Raw genomic sequence first — 24,852 nt, forward strand, 5'->3', positions numbered from 1 at the left:
TCTAATTATTCTTCTTTCCTTAATTGTCTCATGACCGTTTGAAATCAAATCCCTTAACCTTAGGGAGACCTTCTATGATTGATTGCAAACTATTTTCTTGCCTTTTGCTTACTCATTTTCTGCACTATAAAAACAAGACACTATACACAACTTTCACAAGAGACACACACTTCAGACTTCAATTGAACACTATACAAGTTCAATACTTTCTCTACTACTGTTTTCTCTACTTCTAATACTGAGCACTTTGCTCTTCTTCTCTTTTACTGCCTGAAACATTCTTGAGTTCCTTTTGAACTCTCAAGTGTTTTTGCTGAAGACTTAAGTCTGCTCCTACTGATTTCTGGCTGTCTGCTTACTCTGTTATTCTGCTATTTATTTACTTTGCAAATGGTATGTCACTCTTAATTTAAATAATGTTCAACCACTATGTGTTTAATTCTTAGTCTATTATGTTCTTCTTTACTATGTTTCTGCAACTTTGTGGCTACTTTTCTTATGTGAATTCCCTCTCCTTTTTCCTCTTTGTATGAGAGTATGGTTCTAGCCGTGACAGCACTCTGTTATTGCTGCCCATGACTTTGAACTGGGTTCTTTGAACCCCTTAACTCAAACCAATTCCCACTTCCCCTTTCCCCTTATGTGTGCTTTGAGCCTAAGACCTTGGTCTAGCAGTGTCCTAATCACTGTCCATACCTTGGTTTGACCTTCAATAGGTCTTGCTCTCATTTGTTTGGCTAAACAAGTTGGTCAGGGGGTGTGCTAGACAGCCTTGTGGCTGGGTATGACCACCAATCTTTTATGACTTCCCCAACCCCTTTTCACACTTACACTTATTCTTAGCAATTAAGTTCTGCCCCCCTCTTGCAAGCCATGCTTTGGGACCCTTGAGTTCCCACTGAACTTGGATGCCTGAGGGCTAGCTCTTCCACACTGCACTATTCTTTTAATGGTATTATGGGTGTAAGCAATGTCGAGAATCCTTGAGATTCCTTGGAACTCTAAAATACCTTGGATAAGAGAAGGCTTTGGAAATCTGGATTCGAAATTGGTTAATCACATATTATTAGACATTAAGATTGAATTAGGTTCCTCGGATGCAGTGTTGGTCTTTGATGTATTTTTATATTTTCTTTTGGTCTGTAATAACTTGTACAAACTCGGGGAATCTAGTAAAAGGGTGTGGAAGGGATTTTACTTCCCTGCATCAAAGGGTAGAAACCTTGCTTTAGGGTTTTAATTCTTTTTAATGTTTCTGATCCAATCCCATAGAAATCATGCCTATAGGAGACAATATTTAACTTTATGCAATCTTGCATATAGATATCATGCCTATAGGAATGTGCATGTTCACGATATTAGGCAAATTTTTAGGGTTAATCAAATCAGCATCTATTTACAAGTTTGTTAACATGGTTTAAAACAAATGACTCGTAGAGATCATGTCTATAGGAAATTTTTAAAATCAAACTTGCCTCACTCGTCTAAAAGCAGTAACGATTTCATTGACTAACGGACAAAAACCAGTGGTTCTCCGAACCATTGAGCCTCTTCTCAGATTAGTGCAACTCTTTCTAAAACCTAATCTTCTGGTAAACTTGCATGCTTTATGAAACTTACTGCCTTTTTTGGTAGTTTGATGAACGATTTCCAACTCAGTTACATATCACTTTTCTGTATTTTTATCATTTTTTAATAAGTTCTGCAGCTCGAACTCGTTTTCTCCTTAAACAATCTGCCTCTTTTGAAACTTGTTTAAAATTGCTCTTTCTCTACTAATCTGTAATTCAGTGGTCTGTCTTCTGGGAACTATTCTACGTCATTTTGTTAAGTCTGTGACTTGCCTTTTCTTCAAAACTTTTCTATCTATTTTCAAAAGAATTAGTAATCCCAGTCGTGTTAATTAAGTGCCTTAATCTCTGATAATTGTATCCGAGTTGCCTAATGCAGACTTTCTGTCTAAATATATGTGTTGAACCAGTCCACTCGCCGCTTAATTTTTAACTTAAGACCAAATCAGTATATGCTAAGACATGCTAAACTAAGTATTGTCTGATTTAAGGGGTTTATTTGAGCCTTGTTTGCTTGTTTACTCATCCCTTTATTTGATATTTGTTTTGAACGTCGAAACTAGAATTTTATCCTTTAAACTCCATAAAAGCCCCATCCCTTTCTTCCCTCTTAGTATTAGAAGTCACGATACCCCGGGATTGATAGGTCGGGATGAGTATTAGCATGCAATGAGTAAAAGAGACTAAACACGCTTTAATACCTTAACGGGGTGGGAAGGGTAGAATATGGATATGATGACCGGTGCGCTAATATCTCGTGTGAGAATGATTGCTGGGTATTGCCAAGGTGATCCATATTGTATTTAAACCTAAGACCTTTTTCTTTATTTATACGATGTGATGTATTCTTAAAAGTAATGTTTTCTTCAATCAATCTTTTCTTTCCAAAACCACTTATGTCTTTGTTTTTCTCTCTCTTTTCTTTCAAAACTTTCAACTTATTTGTATTCCTTATGTGCAAACATTTTTTGTTACTTCTACTCTTCTTAAAGTCACAACTAAGTACGGTCGGGAACCACACTAGTGGATCTTGAGGGGTGCCTAACACCTTCCCCTCGAGATAATCTCAAGCCCTTACCCGAACTCTGGTTTCTCTTTCAAAAATCTTCTTCTTTTCTTTAAAAGTGTCCTAATGCAGTATAATCATTAGGTGGCGACTCTTCAAATTCCATAACCCGATTCCTCAAAAGGTAATAAGAGTTGTTTTGTCCATAATGTCGTAAAACCCGATTTTGCCTTAGAAAAAGAGGGCGTCGACAATACTAATTTAACTAAAGCATGTCCTAAAGATTCATTTCCTTTATCGCATATAGATCAACTAATTGATTCTACCGCAGGTCATGAGATTTTAATTTTTTTAGATGCTTATTCTGGATATAACCAAATAAAGATAGATCTTCTAGATGGGTAAAAGACTTTTTTTATTACAGACAGGGGGACTAAACTATTATTAAGTCATTCCATTTGGTTTGAAGAATGTTGGTGCTACATACCAAAGGTTAGTGACCAAAATTCTCCAAGAACACTTGAGGAAAACCATGCGAGTCTACATTGATGATAAGCTGGTAAAGCAAGTATCACATGAAGTTGAACCCGAAGAAATGCGCTTTAGGTATGGCCTCAGGTAATTTTTTAGGTTTTCTTGTTTCTAACAGGGAGATCAAAGTGAATCCGTCTCAAATAAAGGCGATCGAAGAAATACCCAATGTGCTCACAAGCAAAAAAGATGTACATCAATTAATATGTAGAGTAGCAGTTCTATGGAGATTTATATCTAAATCCTCAAAGAAGTGTTTTAAACTTTTTTCGATATTAAAAGAACAAAATCAATTTGAATGGAATGACGAATGTCAACAAGCTTTGACGGATTTGAAATCATATTTATCAAAACCGCCCCTGTTATCAAAACCAAGAGACAGAGAAAGGTTACTCGTCTACTTAGCTGTATCAGAGGTAGCAGTAAGCGCAATATTGGTGCGAAAAGATAAAGGTAAGCAATCTCCAATATATTATGTTAGAAAATCCCTTCTAGATGCTGAAACACGATATCCTCATTTAAAAAACTAGCATTAGCATTGGTAATGACATCAGCATAATTACGACATTATGTTCAATGTCATCTTGTTTCAGTTGTAACTGCTTTTCTATTAAGGAATATACTGCATAAACAGGAGTTATCAAGGAAGTTAGCTAAGTGGCTTATAGAGCTTAGTGAATATGATATTATCTATCAGCCTAAAACTGCATAAAATCTCAGGTATTAGCGAATTTCGTAGCAGATTTCAGCTCGAACCTACTTCTTGAAGCTAAAAAAGAGGTACAAGTATTTACCGGATCTAATATGGGGACTTGGACCTTATATACTAATGGGTCCTCAAATATAAAAGGAGCAGGTTTGGGTATTGTTTTAATTTCACCTATAGGAGAGATTATTATGCAAGCAATAAAGTGCACCCTAATTACTAATAAAGAAGCCGAGTATGAGGCAATAATTGCAGGTTTGAAACTGCAAGAGAGTTGGGGATTTAGAAAGTTGAAATTAAAAGTGACTGGCAGCTTGTGGTAAATTAAATGCAAGGGAATTACGTAGCTAGAGAGACACGAATGCAACAATATTTGGAAAAGGTGAGAGAACTACTACGACAGTTCCAAGCATGGAAGGTTGTTCAAATTCTAAGGGAAGAAAATGCAAAACTGATGTGTTAGCAAATATGGGGTCTATGGTTGATGTGTCAAATACATAAAACACAATCGTGGTGCAATTGTTTCATTCAGCCCTTAATCAAATCAAAAATGAGGTAAATTTATTAATTTAACTTGGGATTAGAGAAATGAATTTGTTAATTATCTGCAATATGGAATTTTACCCAGAGGATAAGAAAAAATCCCATTTTGTTGCAAATGAAAGTTGCCCAATATTGCTTAATAGAAGGCAATTGTATCGCAAAAATATTTAGGGGACCTTTAGCACGATGTCTTAGTCCATCACAAACTGAATATGTGATGCGAGAAGTACATGAAGGACATTGTGAAAATCACACTGGAGGAGGGTCGTCGGTAAAAACACTAATAAGAGCAGGATATATTGGCAAAAAATGGAAGACGAAGCAGAAAACTTTGTAAGGAGATGCGAGAAATGTCAACTGTATGCAAACATTACGCATTAACCGTCAGAATTGCTTCATTCCATCATAGCACCATGTCAATTCATGAAGTGGGGGATAAATATAGTAGGTTCTTTACCTCGAGCACCAGAAAAGGTATGCTTTCTATTAATTTTAACTTATTATTTTTCAAAGTGGGTGGAAGCAGGTGCCTTCAAACAGGCACGAGAAATGGAAGTTGTAGACTTCATTTGGAATATAATATGCCGATTTGGAGTCCCAAAGGAAATCGTCTGCGATAATGAGCCACAATTCATGGGTGCAAAGGTAATTGATTTTTCAAAAGTTAAAAAATTAAACAAATTACTTTAGCACCATATCATCTCTTAGCTAATGGGCAATCAGAGTCAACAAATAAAATCATTGTCAACAATATAAAGAAATGGTTAGAAGAGTCAAAAGGCAGGTGGCATGAAGTGTTATTTAGAGTGCTATCGACTTACAGAACAATGACGAAAATAAGCACGGAAGAGACTCCATTTTCACTTATTTACGATACTGAGGCATTAATCCAAGTGTAAATAGGAGATCCAAGAACAAGGTTCGAGCATACAAATGAATAAGAACTTTGTACAAATTTAAATTTGATAGAGGAAAGAAGGGAAGCAGCTTTGATACGAATTGCAACACAAAAGAAAAGGATCGAGCGTTATTATAATAGAAAGGCAAACTTTCAATATTTCAAGATATGGATTTTTCCCTTAAGAAAATATTTCGATAAACATAGGCGGTAAATACAGGGAAATTGAGTCCAAATTGGAAAGGACCGTTTAGAGTTACAAGCATAACTAGAAAAGGAGGAATTAATTGGAGCATGGACGAAAAAGTTCTACCTTCCAATAGGAATGCGATTCACTTGAAGAAGTACTACTTTTCAGCAAGTACTCAAGGTCAGGTATCCTAAAAGTATATTTTTTATTTTTTTCATATAAATTTACTAAACTTTTTAGATGATAGGCAAAAAGTTAGCTCGTATCATATGATAACAATAGACCCAAAAGATACACGAAATACTTAATTATTTTCGGTCTAGTTCATAACAATTCTGATATAAAGGGTTAAGCAGTCATCATCTAAAAAGTTACCTCTGAGTCCAGTATATATTTCCTTTTCAAGGAAAGGACCAAAGAGATGAGTTGATCTAATGTTCAAATTTTCATTGTTCAAAGCTCAAACACTTTGGGGGGGGGGGGACTATGAAATGGAAGAAGTACACAAAGAAATAAAATGTATGCCATAAAAGCATAGCTCTCAATATCCAAAGGAAAAACTTTGAAGAAAATTTCAAATTTCAAGCTCGCAGAAGGAATAGGAAGTTTGGAATGGAAGATTCAACAGAAAACTCCCAAGAGCTATTAGGTTAAGGCCACAAATGCAGTCACAAGATAGTCAAACCCGTACTTGTAAACCTGCTATGAAGAAAGTAGTTATGAAAATGTTGTACATCAATATTTTTTTTGAGTGTTCAAATAAAACTTCTTTAAATTTCTTTATATTTCATATCTTTACGTCAATATGAAGATGCGATGTCATCTTCATTAGTGTTGTTAATATAAAAGGTCCTCCTTTTATAAATAAGACCGAGTGTACTTAGCCATAGCGTATTAAAGCATTTATCTACTAGAATAATGCAAGGAAAAACTCAAAAATTAAAGAGCAAAAGCATACATAAGATATGCAACAAAGTTATATTGATGTTGCTATTAAAAAAAGGGAAGGAAAGTTTCTGAAGAACAACTTCAAAAAATATCTCGTAAACATAAAAAATCCATCCAAAATGATAATCATTAAAAGGATATAAGCTAAGGAGCAACATCAGAAGGGGCAGAAGGATCAACTTGAGGAGAAGATGATAGCTGAGCATTAACTTGGTCAGCTTCGGAACCTTCTCTACTAAAATTATCCTTGGAACTTTCATCCTTAGGTGTTGAGAAACTTTGATGTTGTTGATTACTTTCAATTGTTTTCTTAGCTTTGGCAAGCTTAGGAGGTCAAAACCTTCCCGGTTAGCCTCGATCAAAGTTTCTAGATGTGTGTTCAAGAAAGCCCAACTAACATCAAGTGTTAGTTAATCTTCAAGAGCCTCATAGTCTTTTTCCAATTACTCCACTTCAGCCTTCAAGTCTTCCTTCTCAGCCTCAGAATCTTCCTAAGACACCTTCAAGGGTAGCATCAAGGAACTTCACTTTTTCAGAAGAAGTACTGAGATCCTCTTAAGCTTGAGTTAATGTCTGAACCAGATTACCTGCTTACTTTTACTTTAGATTTAGAAACTCTTTCAAACTCCTAGTTTCCTCAGTGGCCCTTGAGCGCTAGTCAGCAAAGGAGGCTTCCATCCCATCTTTCTCTTTTTCAACCTGGTTGGAAGAAGCTTTCAAAACCGCAAATTTAGCAGTAGTAATCTTGAGTTGTTTCTCTAAAGATTCTTTCTCTTTGGCACGAACATCTTTCTCGAGCTGAAGGATTTCAATTGATCCTTCTAGTTGTCGGCTACTGTACGCAACTCATCAACCTGCTACTCAATCCAAGCTATCTTCCTCATCAACTCTATAACTGCCAAATTGTTATGCAAGTAAGGCAAGGTGGAAGAATTACAAACTTAAATAAAAGGAAAGTAAAAAAACAAAAAAAAAAAGAAGAAGAATATATCTTAAGAGAAGAATGAATAATGTCATTCATTAGAGTGGTGGAGGTATGAGACTTAAGTTTTTCTCTCTCAAGAGGGCTGATCCATTGTTTTAATCAAAACGCAACTCGGTTAGACTTCTTCAACAAATTGGTGCCCTCGGGGACTTCATCAAAACCTACTTCATGCCTCTTATATTGGAAGGGTCGACCTTTCTACGAGGAATAACAATATGAGTTGCAGCAGCTGTAGTAGCAAAAGTAACACAAAGGAGTGATGGTAGGAGCAATATGGGTCATATGTAAAGTTGCGAGGGGTGGATCTTTCGAAACAAAGCTGAAATCCTCTTCTTTACCCTCGAATGCTTAGGAAAAGAGCCTTTCAGTAGGACTTGGGGAGGGATTCAAAGTACGACTAGCCTCTTCACCCTTGAAGATATCCAAAGGGGCATTTTCAGACTCGTCAACTTACTGGAAAGCGACGAAGACTGAAAGTTGATCTTCGGGAACGATGGATTCATCATCAAGAACAACGCACCTTCGAACTTTTGGCTTGTTCACCAAAGAACCTTCATCTTCTTCTTTCGCTTAAGACACACAGATTCCTTTGTTTTTCCTCTTTGAAGAGGACACATTTAAAATCTGTTCTTGGGCAGCACTAATGGTGAGTCTAGCTGTAGGAACATAAGCAGGACGAATGCCACGAACAATAAATTCTGGGAAAATGGAAGATGTCAGAATAACAGAGGTCATAAAAATAAAAATTCGTGGTAAAGTAAAATAAAAACTATGGGTTTTCACTTTCCTTCCAAACTTTTGGGAAAGAAATTTTTAAGATTTTTAATCCATAGGGGTGACAGACAACATTATTTCTACCCAATCACGAAAGTCAGGAAATTTACCAAAAAGTTCAATGATTGTTGAAAAGTAAGAAAAAATGGATGAGGAAATCAAAATTCTAAAAAGAAAGTGGTAAAAAAAACACTTACGTGCAAAGTTCCACTTCTCAGGAAAATGCATGTTTTCAAAACCCACTAAGCATGGGTGGAAACAGCTATGAACCGAACATACCAGCCTCGATCGCGATCATCTTCGGGACTGACTAAAACTCTTTTGCTTCTCTCTACAAGTGTGAAAACACCTTCACGAAAAAGCTTTGGGCAATATAGATGGAGAAGGTGATGAAAGTAAAATGGGCTGAGACTAATCCTGATAAATGGCAAAGAGAAGCTACCTCCATCAACATTATTGGGCCTATTTGACCAAGGCACACATTGAAGTAATGGCAGAATTCAACAATCAATGAGTCTATATGGGGTTTAAATCCTAAGGTAAAAGGATAGGTGTAAACAAATGAATAACCCTCACAATAAGAAGTCATTCAATCATCAACATTGCGGGATATGATAGGGAAGTTGGGTTTCCAATCACATTCACGACGAACTAAGGGAAAAAGGCCAAAAGTAATTAAAGAAGGGTAGGGATCGGCAGGGTTAGGTGTTGCTATGGAAGAAACCTCTTTCTTTCATGTTGCACAGTCTGTAACGACCTGACCAATTGTTTTGCTTTCTAGAATCCCGTTCCCATAAATAAAACTTCTCGTACATATTTTTACTGATTTATGACTTGTAGGGATGGTTGGTTCGGCGCATTGGAAGTAAATTGAAAAACTTGAAGTTCTTAAGTTTGATTCAATTTGTTTAGGGTGTGATTCTTAGTTATAATGTTGTTTCGGCCGTTCCAAAAGTTCAAGTGAGTCTATTTTATGATTCCAAACTTGTGGGTATGTTCGGGTGGGGCCACGGGGGCCTCGAGTGTCAAACAGACGAGGCTCATACCAAGTTGGAAGTTTAGGACAGCAGCTGAAGATCCCCAGTTCTGTCATAATCGCACATATGCTTGGCCAGCCATAGGTGCAGGCTCGCACGTGCGAGCCATGAGCCGCAAGATGAAGGAGGGAGGACAACCCAAGAAATGCAGGTGCTAAACTTTTGGCGCACCTACGCGACCACAGATGTGAGGTCAGTGGTCGCAGAAGCGGGCTTGTTCGCAGATGTGGCCCCTTGAGCTCGCAGATGCTGAGCTTGGACAATAAGGAAAAATGCGCAGCTATGATGGCTTTTTCGGCAAGTGCAGGACTGCAGGTGTGGCCAAGGCACCACAGGTGCAAAATCGCCGGAGGCAGTGAGTTTCATTTAATGTGGGACTTAAGCCATTTTTACACATTTCACTCACTCTTAGCTTCTTGAGAAGGGTTTTCACCTAGCTTTTGAAGGTATGTAATTTCTACCTAATGTTAGTTAAATACATAGTTTATGAGTAGATTATAATATGTAAATTAGTGAAAATCATGGGTTTAGATAAATACCTAGGTTTTTGATAAAAATGTGATTTAACCACAAAATTTATTATGGAAATTGATAAAAATTATATATTTGAGTTCATGAGGTTATGGGTAACAACTTTCTTCAAAACTTTCCAGAATCCGAGCACGTGGGCTCGGGGGGGGGGAATTTTAGGACCTTACATTTGGGGTTGGGTAATCACTTAAATAGTTAGAATATGAACTTTTAAACATATATTGATTAGTTTTTACACTATTTGGATAGTTTTGGATTGTCCGGTACCGATTTGAGGGTTTGAGCATAATCTTGGACCGGAAAGTAGGCTTTGAGATGAGGTAAGTCTCTTTTCTAACCTTGTAAGAGGGAATTTACCCCATAGGTGAACTAAATTAATACGTGTTGATAGTTGTGGGGGCTACGTACTTAGAAAGTGACGAGAGTCCATACGTAGCTACTATTCCTGTTATGTCCGGGTAGTTTTAGGATTACACCATGCTTCATGGGCACCGTTATCTGATTTTATTTGTTAATTGTATCGAATGGAACTATGTTGAGGATTGTAAGATTTCAAAAGCTTCTAGTTGAATTTCCTTTATTTGACAAGAATCGAGAAAGGTTATGATTTGTTGATAAATGTATAGTTGACCGCTTCGCAAGTATGTTCCACGAGCGGGGTGATTCTTTCCACTACTCTCATGGGAGCGGGTCGTTCGCCTTGATAAGTTAATAGATGCATTTATGGTTTGTGTCGTTCGACCCTTGGTAGTGCATAATTTTCATTTATATTGGATCGGGCCGAATGCCCTTGGCGGAATTTGTGCATGATAATAGAATTGGAAGCCCTTTTTATAATTGGTATAACTTCATTGTTTGATATTTGGGTTCTTAAATATGGTGAAGGATTGTTCGCTTATTTCTTGTTCTGAATTTTATTGTTATCTCTATATATCATTCTTAAATTAGAATTAGTAAGTGTCGAAGTCGACCTATCGTCACTATTTTTTCGAGATTAGACTAGATACTTGCTGGGTACATATTAAATATGTACTCATGCTACACTTATGTACTTAATTGTACAGGACCTGAGGCAGGTGCATCTGGTTACCAGTCCGGTGCACGGATTTGATCCCCCATCTTGTGACTTCACGGTGAGCTGCCTTCCGATCCATTCTGTAGCAGCTGAAGTCTTCCTTATGTTTTATTTTTCTGTCTATTTCCTTTCAGATAGTAGGCTAGTATTATTTTTTATATTCTACTAGATTTTCTATAGACTTGTGACACCACGTCTTAGCACAAACACTAGTAGACTTATGATTTTGGATTTGTTCTCAAGATTACGATTTGTATTTATTTGCTTCCGTTTATTTATGTTACATTTGCAAATTTCGAAATCTTTTCATACAAATGAGTAAATGTTATCCACTTAGTAATTTATTTAAATGTAAAACCACTAGTTGATCAGTTTTGGCTTGCCTAAAAATGGTGTTGGGCGCCATCATGGCCTATAATGGAATTGGATCGTGACAACATGGTATCATATCACTAGGTTTACGTAGGTCTCACAAATTATGAGCAGGCCTAATAGAGCCTTGCAGATCGATGTGGAGATGTCTGCACTTATCTTCGAGAGGCTATAGGGTGTTAGGAAACTACTCTTATTCATCTCCTATCGTGCAGTTGATGGTATACTAAGTGTCTTTCTATTATTCTCTCACAGATGGTGAGAACGCACACAACAGACATTTCGGACCCGGAAGGAGCTACTCCCCCATTTCTAGAGGACGAGGCAGAGGTCGAGAAAGGGCACCAGCCCGAGGTAGGGGACGAGGAAGTCCCTAATTTTCCCTAGTTGCACCACTAGCAGATCCAGTAGAGGAACCCATTATTGAGGAGTAGGGCTAGGTTCCCGTAGTAGAGCCAGCCCCGATAGATTTCATGTCAGCACCGAGCTTTTAGGGGGTCATGGTCTGTATGTTGTGGTCCATGGATTCTATTACCTCGGTTGGTTTATTTCCAGTAGACCCAGCCACATCTCAGGCGGGAGGGGTCACATACCCCTATTACTCAGGCTTCTAGGCATGTAGCTGCAGTATATCAGACTCTGGGTACACTACCTATGGGCGGAGCCCAGCCATTTACAACGGATGTACCTGAGCTTAGACCAGCTGCGGCCAGCGAGCCGCAGAAGCTTTTGGACAGATAGACTAGGCTACACCCTCCTGTCTTTAGAGGTGAGTGATATGAGGACCCCCAGTACTTCATTGATAGGTATAGGGACAGACTGCACAATATGAGGATACTAGAGTCACAAGGGGTGGATTTCACTACTTTCCAGTTAGAGGGTAGGGCCCGTAGATGGTGGCAGTATTATCTTCTCGACAGGCTAGTAGATTCCCCTCCCATGACTTGGGACCAATTTACGCGGCTTTTCTTTGATAGGTATATTCCACCTTCCCAAAAGGAAGAGTTGCAGTGTTAGTTTGAGCAGCTCGAGTAGGGTCAGATGTTAGTGACCGATTATGATGTGATATCTTTTGAGTTGTCTCGCCATGCGCTTATGATACTTCCTATGGACGTAAAGAGAGTGCGGAGGTTTGTTGTGGTGTTGCACTCTGGTATTAGGGATAATATGGCCCGGGAGGTTAGGATGGGACTGATTATCATCTAGTAGTGGAAATTTCTCGGAGGATTGAGGGAGAGGGGTAAAGAGTAGATGCAGCAGGACAAGAGGACCCATTTCTCTAGAGAGTTTATAGGTGCCCCGACTAGGGGCAAAGGTCAGTTTGGGAGGGGTAAGTCTAGTAGGCCCACATATCTAGCACTACCACCTCCTCGGGGTGCTCTAGTGCGACCATATTTTAGTGTTATGCCAGAGAGTACTTACCGCCCACCAGCTATTTCGGGTTCTTCTGGCGCCTATTTCAGTGCCATGCCAGAGAGTTCATACCGCCCACCAGCCATTCAGGGGTCTTCCGGTTGGTATTCAGTCCATAGGGTCAGACTAGGCACCATTCTATAACATTGAGTGGTTGTTACAAGTGTGGGGATCGGGTCACATGAAGAGATTTTGTCCTAGACTTTGGGGCAAGGCAGTACAACAGGGTCACCAGCCCATGATTATAACACCAGCTGTCCGACCGCCTTGAGGCAGAGGGCAGGCGGGTAGGGGCCGTCCTAGAGGTGGAGGCGAGGCAAGGGGAGGTCAGCCAGCTACTATTTAGTCAGTTGGAGGCCAGCCAGCCGACACTTCAGCTAGATTCTATGCTTTTCCGGCCAGACCAGATGTAGTGGCCTTAGATGCCATGATCATAAGTATTATTTCTGCATGTGGTAGGGATGCTTCGGTATTATTTGATCTAGGGTCTACCTATTCATATGTATCATCTCTATTTGCTCATTGTTTAGATATTCCTCGTGAGTCCTTGGGTACTCGTATTTATGTGTCCACTCTTGTGGGCGATTCTGTGGTTGTGGATCGGATCTATCAGTCCTATATAGTCATATTTTGTGGTTACGAGACTAGAACAAACTTCCTGTTGCTTGATATAACCAACTTTGAGGTCATCCTGGGTATGGAGTGGTTATCCCCATATCACACAATCCTTGACTGCCATGCCGACTATTACATTAGTGATGCTAGAGTTGCTGAGATTGGAATGGAAGGGTTCATCTATTAGTACATCTAGTCGGGTCATCTATTTTCTGAAGGCTCGACATATGGCCAAGAAGGGTTGTTTGTCTTATCTAGCCTATGTTTGGGATACTATCACAGAGTCTCCGACGATTGATTCAGTGCCAGTAGTCCGAGAATTTTCTGATGTGTTTCCTTCTGACCTTCCAGGCATGCCACCAGATCGTGACGTTGATTTCTGTATTGACTTAGCCAAAGGTACCCAACCTATATCTATCCCACCGTACCGTATGGCTCCGAAAGAGTTGAAGGAGCAGCTTAAGGAGTTGCTAGCAAAGGGGTTCGTCAGACCAAGTGTATCCCCTTGGGGTGCACTAGTGTTATTTGTGAAGAAGAAAGATGGGACTATACAGATGTGCGTTCATTATCGCCAGTTGAACAAAATTACCATCAAGAACAAGTATCCATTGCCACTTATCGATGATCTGTTTGACCAGTTGCAGAGTGCTCGGGTGTTCTCTAAGATCAACTTGAGATCAGGGTATCATCAGTTGAAGATTCGAGACTCAGATGTTCCGAAGACTACTTTTCGTAGTAGATATAGTCATTATGAGTTTCAAGTGATGTCCTTCGGCTTGACCAATGCCCCATCGACATTTAAGGATTTGATAAATAGGGTGTTCAGGACTTATATTGATTCATTCATATTGTCTTCATTGATGATATCTTGATCTACTCACATAGCTTGGGGGAGCACGAGAAACATTTGAGAGTGGTGCTTCAGACCTTGACGGATCAGAAGCTATATGCTAAGTTTTCCAAATATGAGTTTTGGTTAGATTTTGTGGCATTCTTGGGGCATGTTGTATCAGGCGAGGGTATTAAGGTTGATTCCCAGAAAATTAAGACAGTTCAGAGTTGGCCTCGTCCCACTTCGGCGACGGAGATAAGGAGTTTCCTAGGGTTAACAGGTTATTATCGCTGGTTTGTGGAGGGCTTTTCATCCATTGCAGCACCATTGACTAGATTGACCCACAAAGGTGCTCCATTCCGTTTGTTTGATGATTGTGAGGCGAGCTTTCAGAAGCTCAAGACAACTTTAACTATAACACCGGTTCTAGTGTTGTCTTCCGGTACGGGGATGTATATGGTTTATTGTGATGCCTCACGTATTGGCTTGGGTTTTATACTGATGTAGGAGGGACACATTATTGCTTATGCATCACATCAGCTAAAGATCCATGAGAAGAATTACCCGGTGCACAACCTAGAGTTAGCCGCTATTGTTCATGTTCTTAAGATCTGAAGGCATTATCTTTATGGGGTGTCCTAGGAAGTTTACACTGATCATCGCAGCTTGCAGCATCTATTCAAGCAAAGGGATCTCAATTTGAGGTAGCGCAGATGGCTTGAGTTACTAAAGGATTATGACATCACCATTTTTATCACCCGGGCAAGGCGAATATAGTCACGGATGCCTGAGCATAAAGGCAGAGAGTATGGGTAGCTTGGCATTCATTTCAGCAGAGAAGAGGCCATTAGCCTTGGACATTCAGTCCTTGGCGAACATACTTATGAGGTTGGACATTTCAGAGCCTAGCCGAGTCCTTGTATGTGTTGTTGCTCAGTCTTCACTATTGGAGCAGATCAAGGCTCGATAGTTTGATGATTCACATTTGATGGTCCTCAGAGAGACGGTACTACAAGGTGGTGCCAAGGAGGTTTCTATCATCGAGGATGGTTTTCTGTGACTCTAAAATCGTCTATGTGTTCCTAATGTCGATGGCTTGAGGGGGAGAATTCTATAGGAGGCACACAGTTCTCGGTATTCTATTCATCTAGGTGCTACAAAGATGTATCGTGACCTAAGACAACATTATTGGTGGCGGTGGATGAAGAAAGACAAAACTGAGTATGTAGCTAGGTGCCTAAATTTCTAGTAGGTTATGTATAAGCACCAGAGGCCAGGCGGCCTACTCCAGCAGATGACTATACCGTAGTGGAAATTGGAGCGCATCACTATGAACTTCGTAGTTGGATTGTTGTGGACCTTGCAGAAGTTTGATGGAGTTTGGGTCATTGTCGATAGGTTGACCAAGTCGGCACACTTCATTCTGGTTGTGACTACATATACTTTAGAGAGGTTGGCCCAGATTTATATATAGTAGATAGTTTGGTTGCATGGTGTGCCTGTGTCCATCATATCATATAGAGGCCCTTAGTTTACTTTACATTTCTAGAGAGCCATACAAAGTGAGTTGGGGACCCGCGTAGAGCTCAGCACCACATTTCATCCGCAGATCGACGGGCAGTCGGAGCAGATAGTTCAGATACTGGAGGACATGCTCAGAGCATGTGTGATTAACGTTGGAGGGTAGTGGGGTCAATTCTTATCCTTGGCCGAGTTTGCTTACAACAATAGTTATCAGTCTAGCATCGAGATGGCTCCATTTGAGGCTTTATATGGTCGGCGATGTCGTTCTCCCATCAGATGGTTTGAGCCCAGTGAGGCTAAGTTATTTGGTACTAATTTGGTAAAGGATGCATTGGAAAAAGATGAAGTTGATTCAGGAGCGACTTTGCACAACATAGTCCAAACAGAAGAGTTACGCAGATTAGAAAGCGTATGATGTATCATTTATGGAAGGCGAGAACGTTCTCTTGAAAGTATCACTGATGAAGGGTATTATGAGATTCGGGAAGAAGGGTAAGCTGAGACCAAGATTTATAGGCACATTTGAGGTGTTGAGGCGAGTTTGGGAAGTTGCTTATGAGCTTGCCTTACCTCCCAGCCTATCAGGATTTCATCTAGTTTTTCACGTGTCTATGCTCCTGAAGTACCATGCCGATTTGATGTGTTAGACTTCAGCACTATTTAGTTAGATGAGAGCCTGGGCTATGAGGAGGAGCCAGTTGTCATTGTTGCTAGACAGGATTGCTAGTTGAGATCCAAGAGGATTTGCGCGGTAAAGGTTCAGTGGAGGGGCCAACCAGTTGAGGAGGCGATTTAGGAGTTTGAGGAGGACATGCAAAGTAGATATCCATACTTATTCAGTACTACAGGTACGAATCTAAACTTATTCGAGGATGAACATTTGTTTAAGAGGTGGAGAATGTAACGACCTGACCGGTCGTTTTACTTTCTAGAACCCCATTCCCCTAAATAAGACGTCCTGTACATGTTTTTATTGATTTATGACTTGCGGGGATGGTTGGTTCGGGATTTGGAAAGGTTCGGGTTGAAATTGGAACACTTGGTTCCTTAAGTTGGCTTAAAAGGGCTAAGTTTGACTTCATTCAACATTTTGAGTAAACGACATCGGAATCCGGATTTGACGGTTTCAATTAGTTTGTATGTTGATTTCGGACTTGGTCATATGTTCGAGTCTAGTTTTGGATGACCCGGGAGCGTTTTGGCGCATAATAGTAAAAGTTAGTTCTTAAAGGTTTTAGAAGTTCTTTAAATTTGGTTTGGAGTGGGTTTTGGTGATATCGAGGTCCAAATGGAATTTCGAGACCGGGAATAGTTCTGTAATGTCATTTAAGTCTTGCACGCAAAATTTCGTGTCATTCCGAGTAGTTTAAGTATGTTTCTACGCATTGGAAGTAAATTGGTTTGGGGCGTGATTCTTAGTTATAATGTTGTTTCGGGAGTTATGAGAGTCCAAGCGAGTCTGTTTTATGATTCCAAACTTGTGGGTATGTTCGGGCGGGGCCCCAGGGGCCTCGAGTGTCAAACGGACGAGGCTCGTACCAAGTTGGAAGTTTAGGACAGTAGCTGAAGCTCCCCAGTTCTATCATAATCGCACCAGGTGTGAGCCACGAGCCGCAGGACCAAAGGAGGGAGGACAGCCCAAGCACCATTAGGTGCACCTGCGCGACCGCAGATGCGAGGTCAGTGGTCACAGGTGCGGGCTTGTTCGCAGATGCGACCCCTTGAGCTCACTGATGCGGAGCTTGGACAGTAGGGAAAAATGCGAACCTGCAATGGCTTTTCCGCAGGTGCGGCCAAGGCATCGCAGGTGCGAAATTGTTGGAGGCAGTGAGGTTCATTTAATACGGGACTTAAGCCATTTTTACACATTTCACTCACTCTTTTGGCAATTTTTGGAGCTTCTTGAGAGGGGTTTTCACCTAACTGTTGAAGGTAAGTAATTTCTACCTAATGTGAGTTAAATACATAGTTTATGGGTAGATTATAATATGTAAATTAGGGGAAAACATGGGTTTAGATAAAAACCTAGGTTTTGATAAAGATGAGATTTAACCACAAAACTTGTTATGAAAATTAATAAAAATCATATAGTTGAGTTCATGAGATTATGGGTAACAACTTATATTGAAAATTTCCGGAATCCGGGCACGTGGACCTGGGGGTGAATTTTAGGAACCTTACATTTAGGGTTGGGTAATCACTTAAATAGTTAGAATATGGACTTTTGAACATATATTTATTAGTTTTTACACTATTTGGATAGTTCTGGATTGTCCGGCACTGATTTGAGGGTTTGAGCATAATCTTGGACCGGAAAGTAGGCCTTGAGACTAGGTAATTCTCATCCGTAGGTGAACTAAATTAGTACGTGTTGATATTTGAGGGGGCTACATATGTACGAAGTGACGAGAGTCCGTATATATGTAGTATTCCTGTTATGTAGGGTAGTTTTAGGCTTACATCATGCTTCGTGGGCACCGTTATCTGATTTTATTTGTTAATTTTATCGAATGGAACTATGTTGAGGATTGTAAGATTTCAAAATCTTCAAGTTGAATTTCCTTTATTTTAAAAGAATCGAGAAAGGTTATGATTTATTAATAAATGTATATTTGACCGCTTTGCAAGAATGTTCCACGAGCGGGGTGATTCTTTCCACTACTCTCATGCGAGGGGGTCGTTCGCCTCAAAAGGTTAATAGATGCATCTATAGTTCGTGTCGTTCGACTCTCGGCAGTGCACAATTTTCATTTATGTTGGATCGGGCCGAACGTCCACGGTGGAATTTGTGCGTGATAATAGAACTGGAAGCCCCTTTTATAATTGGTACAACTTCATTGTTTGAGAGATCAATTGTTTTTAATGGAGGAAGTGATTTCGGTTCTCAAATATGGTGAAGGATTGTTCAGTTATTTCTTATTATGAATTTTATTGTTATCTCTATGTATCATGCTTAAATTAGAATTTCATCTCATCATATTGTTGGCCTTAGTAAGTGTCGCTGTCGACCCCTTGTCACTACTTTTTAGAGGTTAGACTAGATATTTACTGGGTACATATTATTTATGTACTCACGCTACACTTCTATACTTAATTGTACAGGACCTGAGGTAGGTGCATCTGGTTACCAATTTGGTGTGCAGATTTTATCTCCATCTCGAGACTTCACGGTGAGCTATCTTCCGAGCCGTTCTACAGCAGCTGGAGTCTTCCTTATGTTATATTTTTTGTCTATTTCTTTTCAGACAGTAGGTTAGTATTCTTTTGTATATTCTACTAGATTGCCCATACACTTGTGACACGAGGTTTTGGCACACACACTAGTAGACTTATGATTTTGGATTTGTTTACATGATTACGATTTGTATTCATTTGCTTTCGTTTATTTATGTTACATTTGCAAATTTCTATATCTTTTTAAACAAATGAGAAAATGTTATCCACTTAGTAATTTATTTAAACGGGAAACTACTAGTTTGATCAGTGTTGGCTTGCCTAACAACGATGTTGGCTGTTATCACGGCCTATAACAAAATTGGGTTGTGACACAGTCAGATTTTAAAGAAACTTCCTGAGGAACATTCTCATAAGCTACAGGTTCTGATAACAGAAAAGGGCCTAATATATCCCCCTACTTTGTTTTATTATTTAATCCTATCCTCCGTCATACTTTTTGTTCAAATTTACCCCTGACGTCAATCAAAGTTCTAAAGTTGCCCCTATTTTAATGGCCGAAACACGTGTCACATTAGGAACAAAAGACGTATCCCCGATTTTAAAACCCAATTCTTTTACGTCCCTTAATTCAGCCCATTACCTGACTCCCATTCCCCAACTCACTTCTCTCCAATTCGCTCAATTCTTCCCATCAAGATCAAATCATTACTAATTTCAGTTCTCAAAATATCGTTGTTGAGCTCCTAATTTGAAAAGAGAATTGGGTATTGGTAAAAATGATGCTCGAAAGAATGAGTCACGTGATAAAGTTGAAATCTTGAAAGATCCTTTGGAACCTTCTATGAATAAGTTAGAAGTATCACCAGTAACTTCTTCCATATCGAATCAATAATCATCAATTGTAAAGAATCAGCCATAAAGTAAAGATTTTGATGATAAAGTTGGAGCTATGAAGGCAAACTAGAGCAAAATTCAACACCAAAATCAGAGGTAATTACTAGATGGGTGTGCTAGAATTAGAAAGTATAGGTGGTTGAGGTGCTTCTCCGGTCAAAAGGTGGTAGTGGCGGCCCCGGAACTTCCATCATTTTAGCACCATCTGACACCATATAAAGGGCCTTTGGCAAATAAAATGTTGGAGAAATGAAAGAAATTTTTGGGTCCTTCTCTCTTCTGCTATTACACAAAATTGGTAACTATTTTTTATTTTTGAATTAATTACACATCACTTCTATATTTTCTTGATTTTGAGATGATTAATGGATTCTTAAGTGTTTGAATCAACATATTGAATTGTTTGGTTTACTTTTAGAGGAAAAAAAATGAAGAATGAAGAGGAACAAGGGTTATGTTCCTCTGTACATAAATTTGATGATCAAGATTAGATTTTTCATATTTTGTAATGTGTATTTTGCTCGAGTATTTTTCATCATTTTGATATCATCGAAGTGAGTCTAAGTTTTGATTCTTCACTAAAGAGAAGTGAGTTGGGAATGGGGAGTCGGGTAATGGGTTGAACCAAGCGGCGGGTTTGTAAAAGAACCGGTTTTAATTTATGAATTAGTCTTTTGTTCCTGATGTGACATGTGTTCCGACCATTAAAATATGGGCAAATTTAGAACTTTGATTGACGGCAGAGGCAAATCTGAATGGAAAGTATAACAGATGACAGAATTAAACAATAAAGCAAAGTAGAGGGATATATCAGATCATTTTCCGTTCTGATAAAGGTTTGTTTTGATCTTTAACTCGAGAAGAAGATTTAGAATAACTCTTCTAGGAAGGAGCAGTGTTACAACTTGATATGGAGCCTAGATTACAAAGTCTACCACCTAAGAAGAAGGAAGTTCATCTACAATAATAGTTTTTCGAGGGTCCGATGATGAAGAAGGGTTTGAAGAATGAGAAGCCATTTTTCGATAATCGAAGGAAACAGAGAAATTGCAGAAGAAGCTCATAGAGGAATGCAAGAAGGAAGAAGAAGTTTTGGATGGTATGTGATGCGGTATTTATAAGAGAGAAATGTCATTACAAACCGTCCTCATGGAACCATCACTTCGAACTGATGCAGCCACAAAAATCCCTAAAAGGGCGCTATAAACTACAATACCAATTATAGAAGGACACATGTCTCAAGCATTAAATGGAGAAGACGTACGTCTCTTCGCTTCTGAAGAAAACATAATGATATTGGGAAAAGGCGGCAAGACATTCCCACCATAAATAAACTTACCATTTCCCGAATATTCATTTGAGAACATTCAGAAACTAGGAGGCTATCTGTATTGGTGAAAAAATAGATATGACATGTGGGATTAATGATGTGTTGACATGTGACATTCAAATGATATCATAAGAAGAAGAATGATAAGGCATAGTTAAAACACCCACGGAATTGCTTACAAAAGATACCGTATCAGATAACTGGGAAAGAAGAAATAGGCACAGGATGCATGAAAATACAAAAGAGGAAGATTCATTGATAGTTATGAATATGGAAAGAGAATCAACATAATCCCTAATTATACGCAATTATCTATTATTACCATAACCGTTACGAATAATTTGAGTAACTGGCAATAGTTAATGTTAGTAATGGGTAGGAAGTAAGTAGGGAAATAGTTACATATTGTATCCTTACATAAACTCTCTTTACCATACTTTGTATGATCATCAATGAATTCTCAAATATATGCAATCAATCTTTATTTCTTACTTTTCTACTTGATTGAAGATTCTTACTCTCAATTCTTGGACGAAAGCTACAACAATAAATAAGATTTTCTTTCCTTTGTTTACTGAATATTCGTTTTTTTCTCACTTTTTATTCTTCTATATTTGAAAAAGTGAAGTATACTTGGTTATTAGAAATCCGATTTATTTTAATATTTACTTTGACCACAGAAATTATTTTTTGACTAAAAATTACGAAACTTTTTTGTATCAAGCAGCGTAAATCCCAATAGAATTTTAATTAAGAGTGTACCTATAAGATGAAGCATTAGTTTTTGTGGAAAAGATATTCATTAAAATAGGTTGAGCAGTGTGATTCAGAGAGTGACAACTTTTTACAATCATTAGCTGGTGGAGAAGGAGGAAAAAGCTTTTTCAGGCCATGATCATTGTTTACCGTGAAAATGGTAATAACAATTAAACTTAATTTTGTGGTTCTAAAAATACGTGATCTATTTTTATGCTAGTTGTTAGTAAATGGATAATAAGTAAAAGATTAGAATGTAAGATTATAGCTTAGAGGCAATGTGATAATCGAACCAAACGGCTGGAGATCGGGGCCTCGAGCTATCGTGTATGAGGCCTCGAGGACGAGTTGGGCGGCCGGCTTAGAGCGATTAGGAAGGACTAACAGTTATGAGAGCTGCGATGATGGCTCTTTACGATCAATGATAAGTAATAAATGATGAACAATAAATAGAACACAATGAATATAAGCAATAAATAGAAGTAATGAGATCAAGAGAATATGTTAGAGAGCAAAGAGAATGTTCTTGTGTATTTAATATTGAGTATCTCATATCTACAAAATGACAAGGATCCCCTTTATATATGAGGGGGAATCCCAACATAGTACAAATTCATTTATTACAAAGGCATGGGGCTAGTACAACCATTTAATGCCACGGTACGTGTTTGGACTAGCCTAATAGACCTTGTCAGCTCTAGTCATATACCTTGGAACCTCACACCGATCCACCGATGTTACTGACTTACCATGCCTCGAGGCCGACCATTACTTACACTACCTCGAAGTAGATTGCCAAGAACCCTTGAAGCCAGGGCCCGAGCTAAGATTCGATCCTTTAGGGGAGGCAGTTCCTTCGAGGCGCCTTGGTGACGTAAAATCGAACCGCCAATTTTTGCCGTATACAGATAGTCCCCGCATTTCCTAGAATTAAATGATAGGAAACGCTTTTGAACTCCTACTTCTTAGGCACTATCATCATGATGTCAGCCTATCAGAGCATTAAATGCCATAACCCAAAAGCCGCACAAGGGTCGCCGTCAGCATGACTATCGAGAAGCCCACGAACCATTTTTGGTTCGGTTTTTCCGCTGGCCATTCGGCATCTATAAATTCCCCAATTGTTTAATGCCCTAGACTTCTGTGATTCCTTCAAACTTTTAGAGCCAAATCCATCTTCCTCTACGTCCCCCTTTCTTTTGTTCTTGGTTTCCTGGTTTCCTTCTCGAGAAAAAGAAAATTTTTGGTTGCCATGGCCAGGACCTCCAAGATAGTGCCTCGGAAAGATGAGGCTGCCTCTTCATCTCGAACATCGAAGAATAAATCGAAGGGTAAGCCCAAAAAGGCTCCTACCGCCGAACAGTGTACACCCACCGGGTTCAATAGCATGAAGGATTTTTCCATCGAGAGACCTTTATCTACGCCGGGTCGATGCGAACATGTGTCCCAGTTCCTCAGCATTATGAAAGATATAGACAAAGTGCGGGCGGACTGCCAATGGGATAAAAAGGTGATGGTCGAGATTCCTAGCCCTAAAGAGAGCATAACGGACTATAAGGCCGGCTTTCTTTATGTGTACACATACCAGTTTACCTTGGGCCCTGTCGAGTCCTCGAGCCCTTTTTCTCCTGCTATAGACCCGGTCATTCTTGACTTCTATTGTAAGTATCGAGTGACACTTGGACAGATTTACCCCTCTTTCTGGAGGATAGTTTACATGCTTCGCTACTTTTCCAGCAAAGCCAAGAGTACGACTTTTACCCTTGAACATCTGATCAGGCTGTATAGCCCCCGTCTTTTTCGAGGCTTGATCAAGTTTCACCCTCGGTCTTTGAAACCCTTTTTTTGAGTATCGATGAACATAAGGATTGGGGGTAGATAAGACGGTTTATCCAAGTAAGAACCTCGAACATTATTCTAACAAAGTGGATGTCGTTCCTGGAAGAGTGGAACATTAAGCGTAAGTGCCTCTTCTTTAAGTATGCTTTATTGTCTTCTTACTTTCTTCTTAAAAAACTAACTTTCGCTTTGCTCATGCAGTCGCCCTTTGGTATCCCGAATTTGTTTCGGACCTGCTGGGGTGGATTAGGGGATTAACTTCTTCGTTCCCCTATCCCAAGCATTCTTGGCCTGAATTGGCTAAAATGCGGTGGGTGACCAAGAATCATGGTAAACTCCTTGTCGCCTCTATCATGTTTTATATTTCTTCCCCATATCCTTAGTGCTGGTAAACTTTGATTACTATGTTTGCGCAGGCCTTGGCGATGCAGTACAGATGAGACTGCCTCCTGTCGGCGAGGGTGGGTCCTCTAAGCCCGATGAGGGTAAGAAGAGGAAAATGGCACCGGCTACCGATTCCCCCGTATCAAAGAAACCCAAGTCCCGCAGGCCTCGAGCTAAGGCCAAGGTCTCGTCTTCAGCTTCTGGAGCGGGTTCTGATGACGAGATGAGGATAACGATGACGACGATAACCCTTTGGTACAAAGAAGAGGTCGGGCACGGATGCCCCCCAATTTTCTGTGCCGAGGGCCACCAAATCGGGAACAGCTGATTCGGCTCTAGCCCATGCTTCGGAAGATTTTGAGGAGGGCATGGATACGATCCCTGAGCCCTTGGCCGGACGTGGTGCAGCCCCTATCGAGGAGACCATTGCTGCTGGTTCCAAAGGGCCTAGGATCGGAGCTTCTTGGGAACGGAATTTGCCCCATGGTGATATTGACGCCCTAGGTGGCCTTAATATGGGTCCTTGGTTCTCGCCCGGGGAATTCAGGGATGCTTAAGACTCAAAGGCTACCAATGTGGGGGGGGTCTTCTCGAGGGGGGATATGATCTTGACAACTTACTTGATAGAATTGACGATGTCAGTGAGGACATTGATCTCGACACTCCCAATGCTATCGAGGAAGCGGAGAAGTTCCAACAGAAAGTGATAGCTTTTTATGTACACTTTTCTAGTCTCGAGTATCTCTCCTCGTTTTTCTGACTCTTCTGTTTTGTTGTAGGCTAAGAAGATGTATGATCATGCCTTCTCTAGCCTCCAAGACGAGCTTTCATACCGTGGAAACGAGCTCAAGAAGCTCACCTCAGGACTGCAGGAGTTAGAGGCCTCCTCTTCCCGAAAGGAGGAGGAGTTAAGCGAGCTTC

The sequence above is a fragment of the Nicotiana tabacum genome, chromosome 10 (assembly GCF_000715075.1).
Source record: "Nicotiana tabacum cultivar K326 chromosome 10, ASM71507v2, whole genome shotgun sequence".
Taxonomy (NCBI): Eukaryota; Viridiplantae; Streptophyta; class Magnoliopsida; order Solanales; family Solanaceae; genus Nicotiana; species Nicotiana tabacum.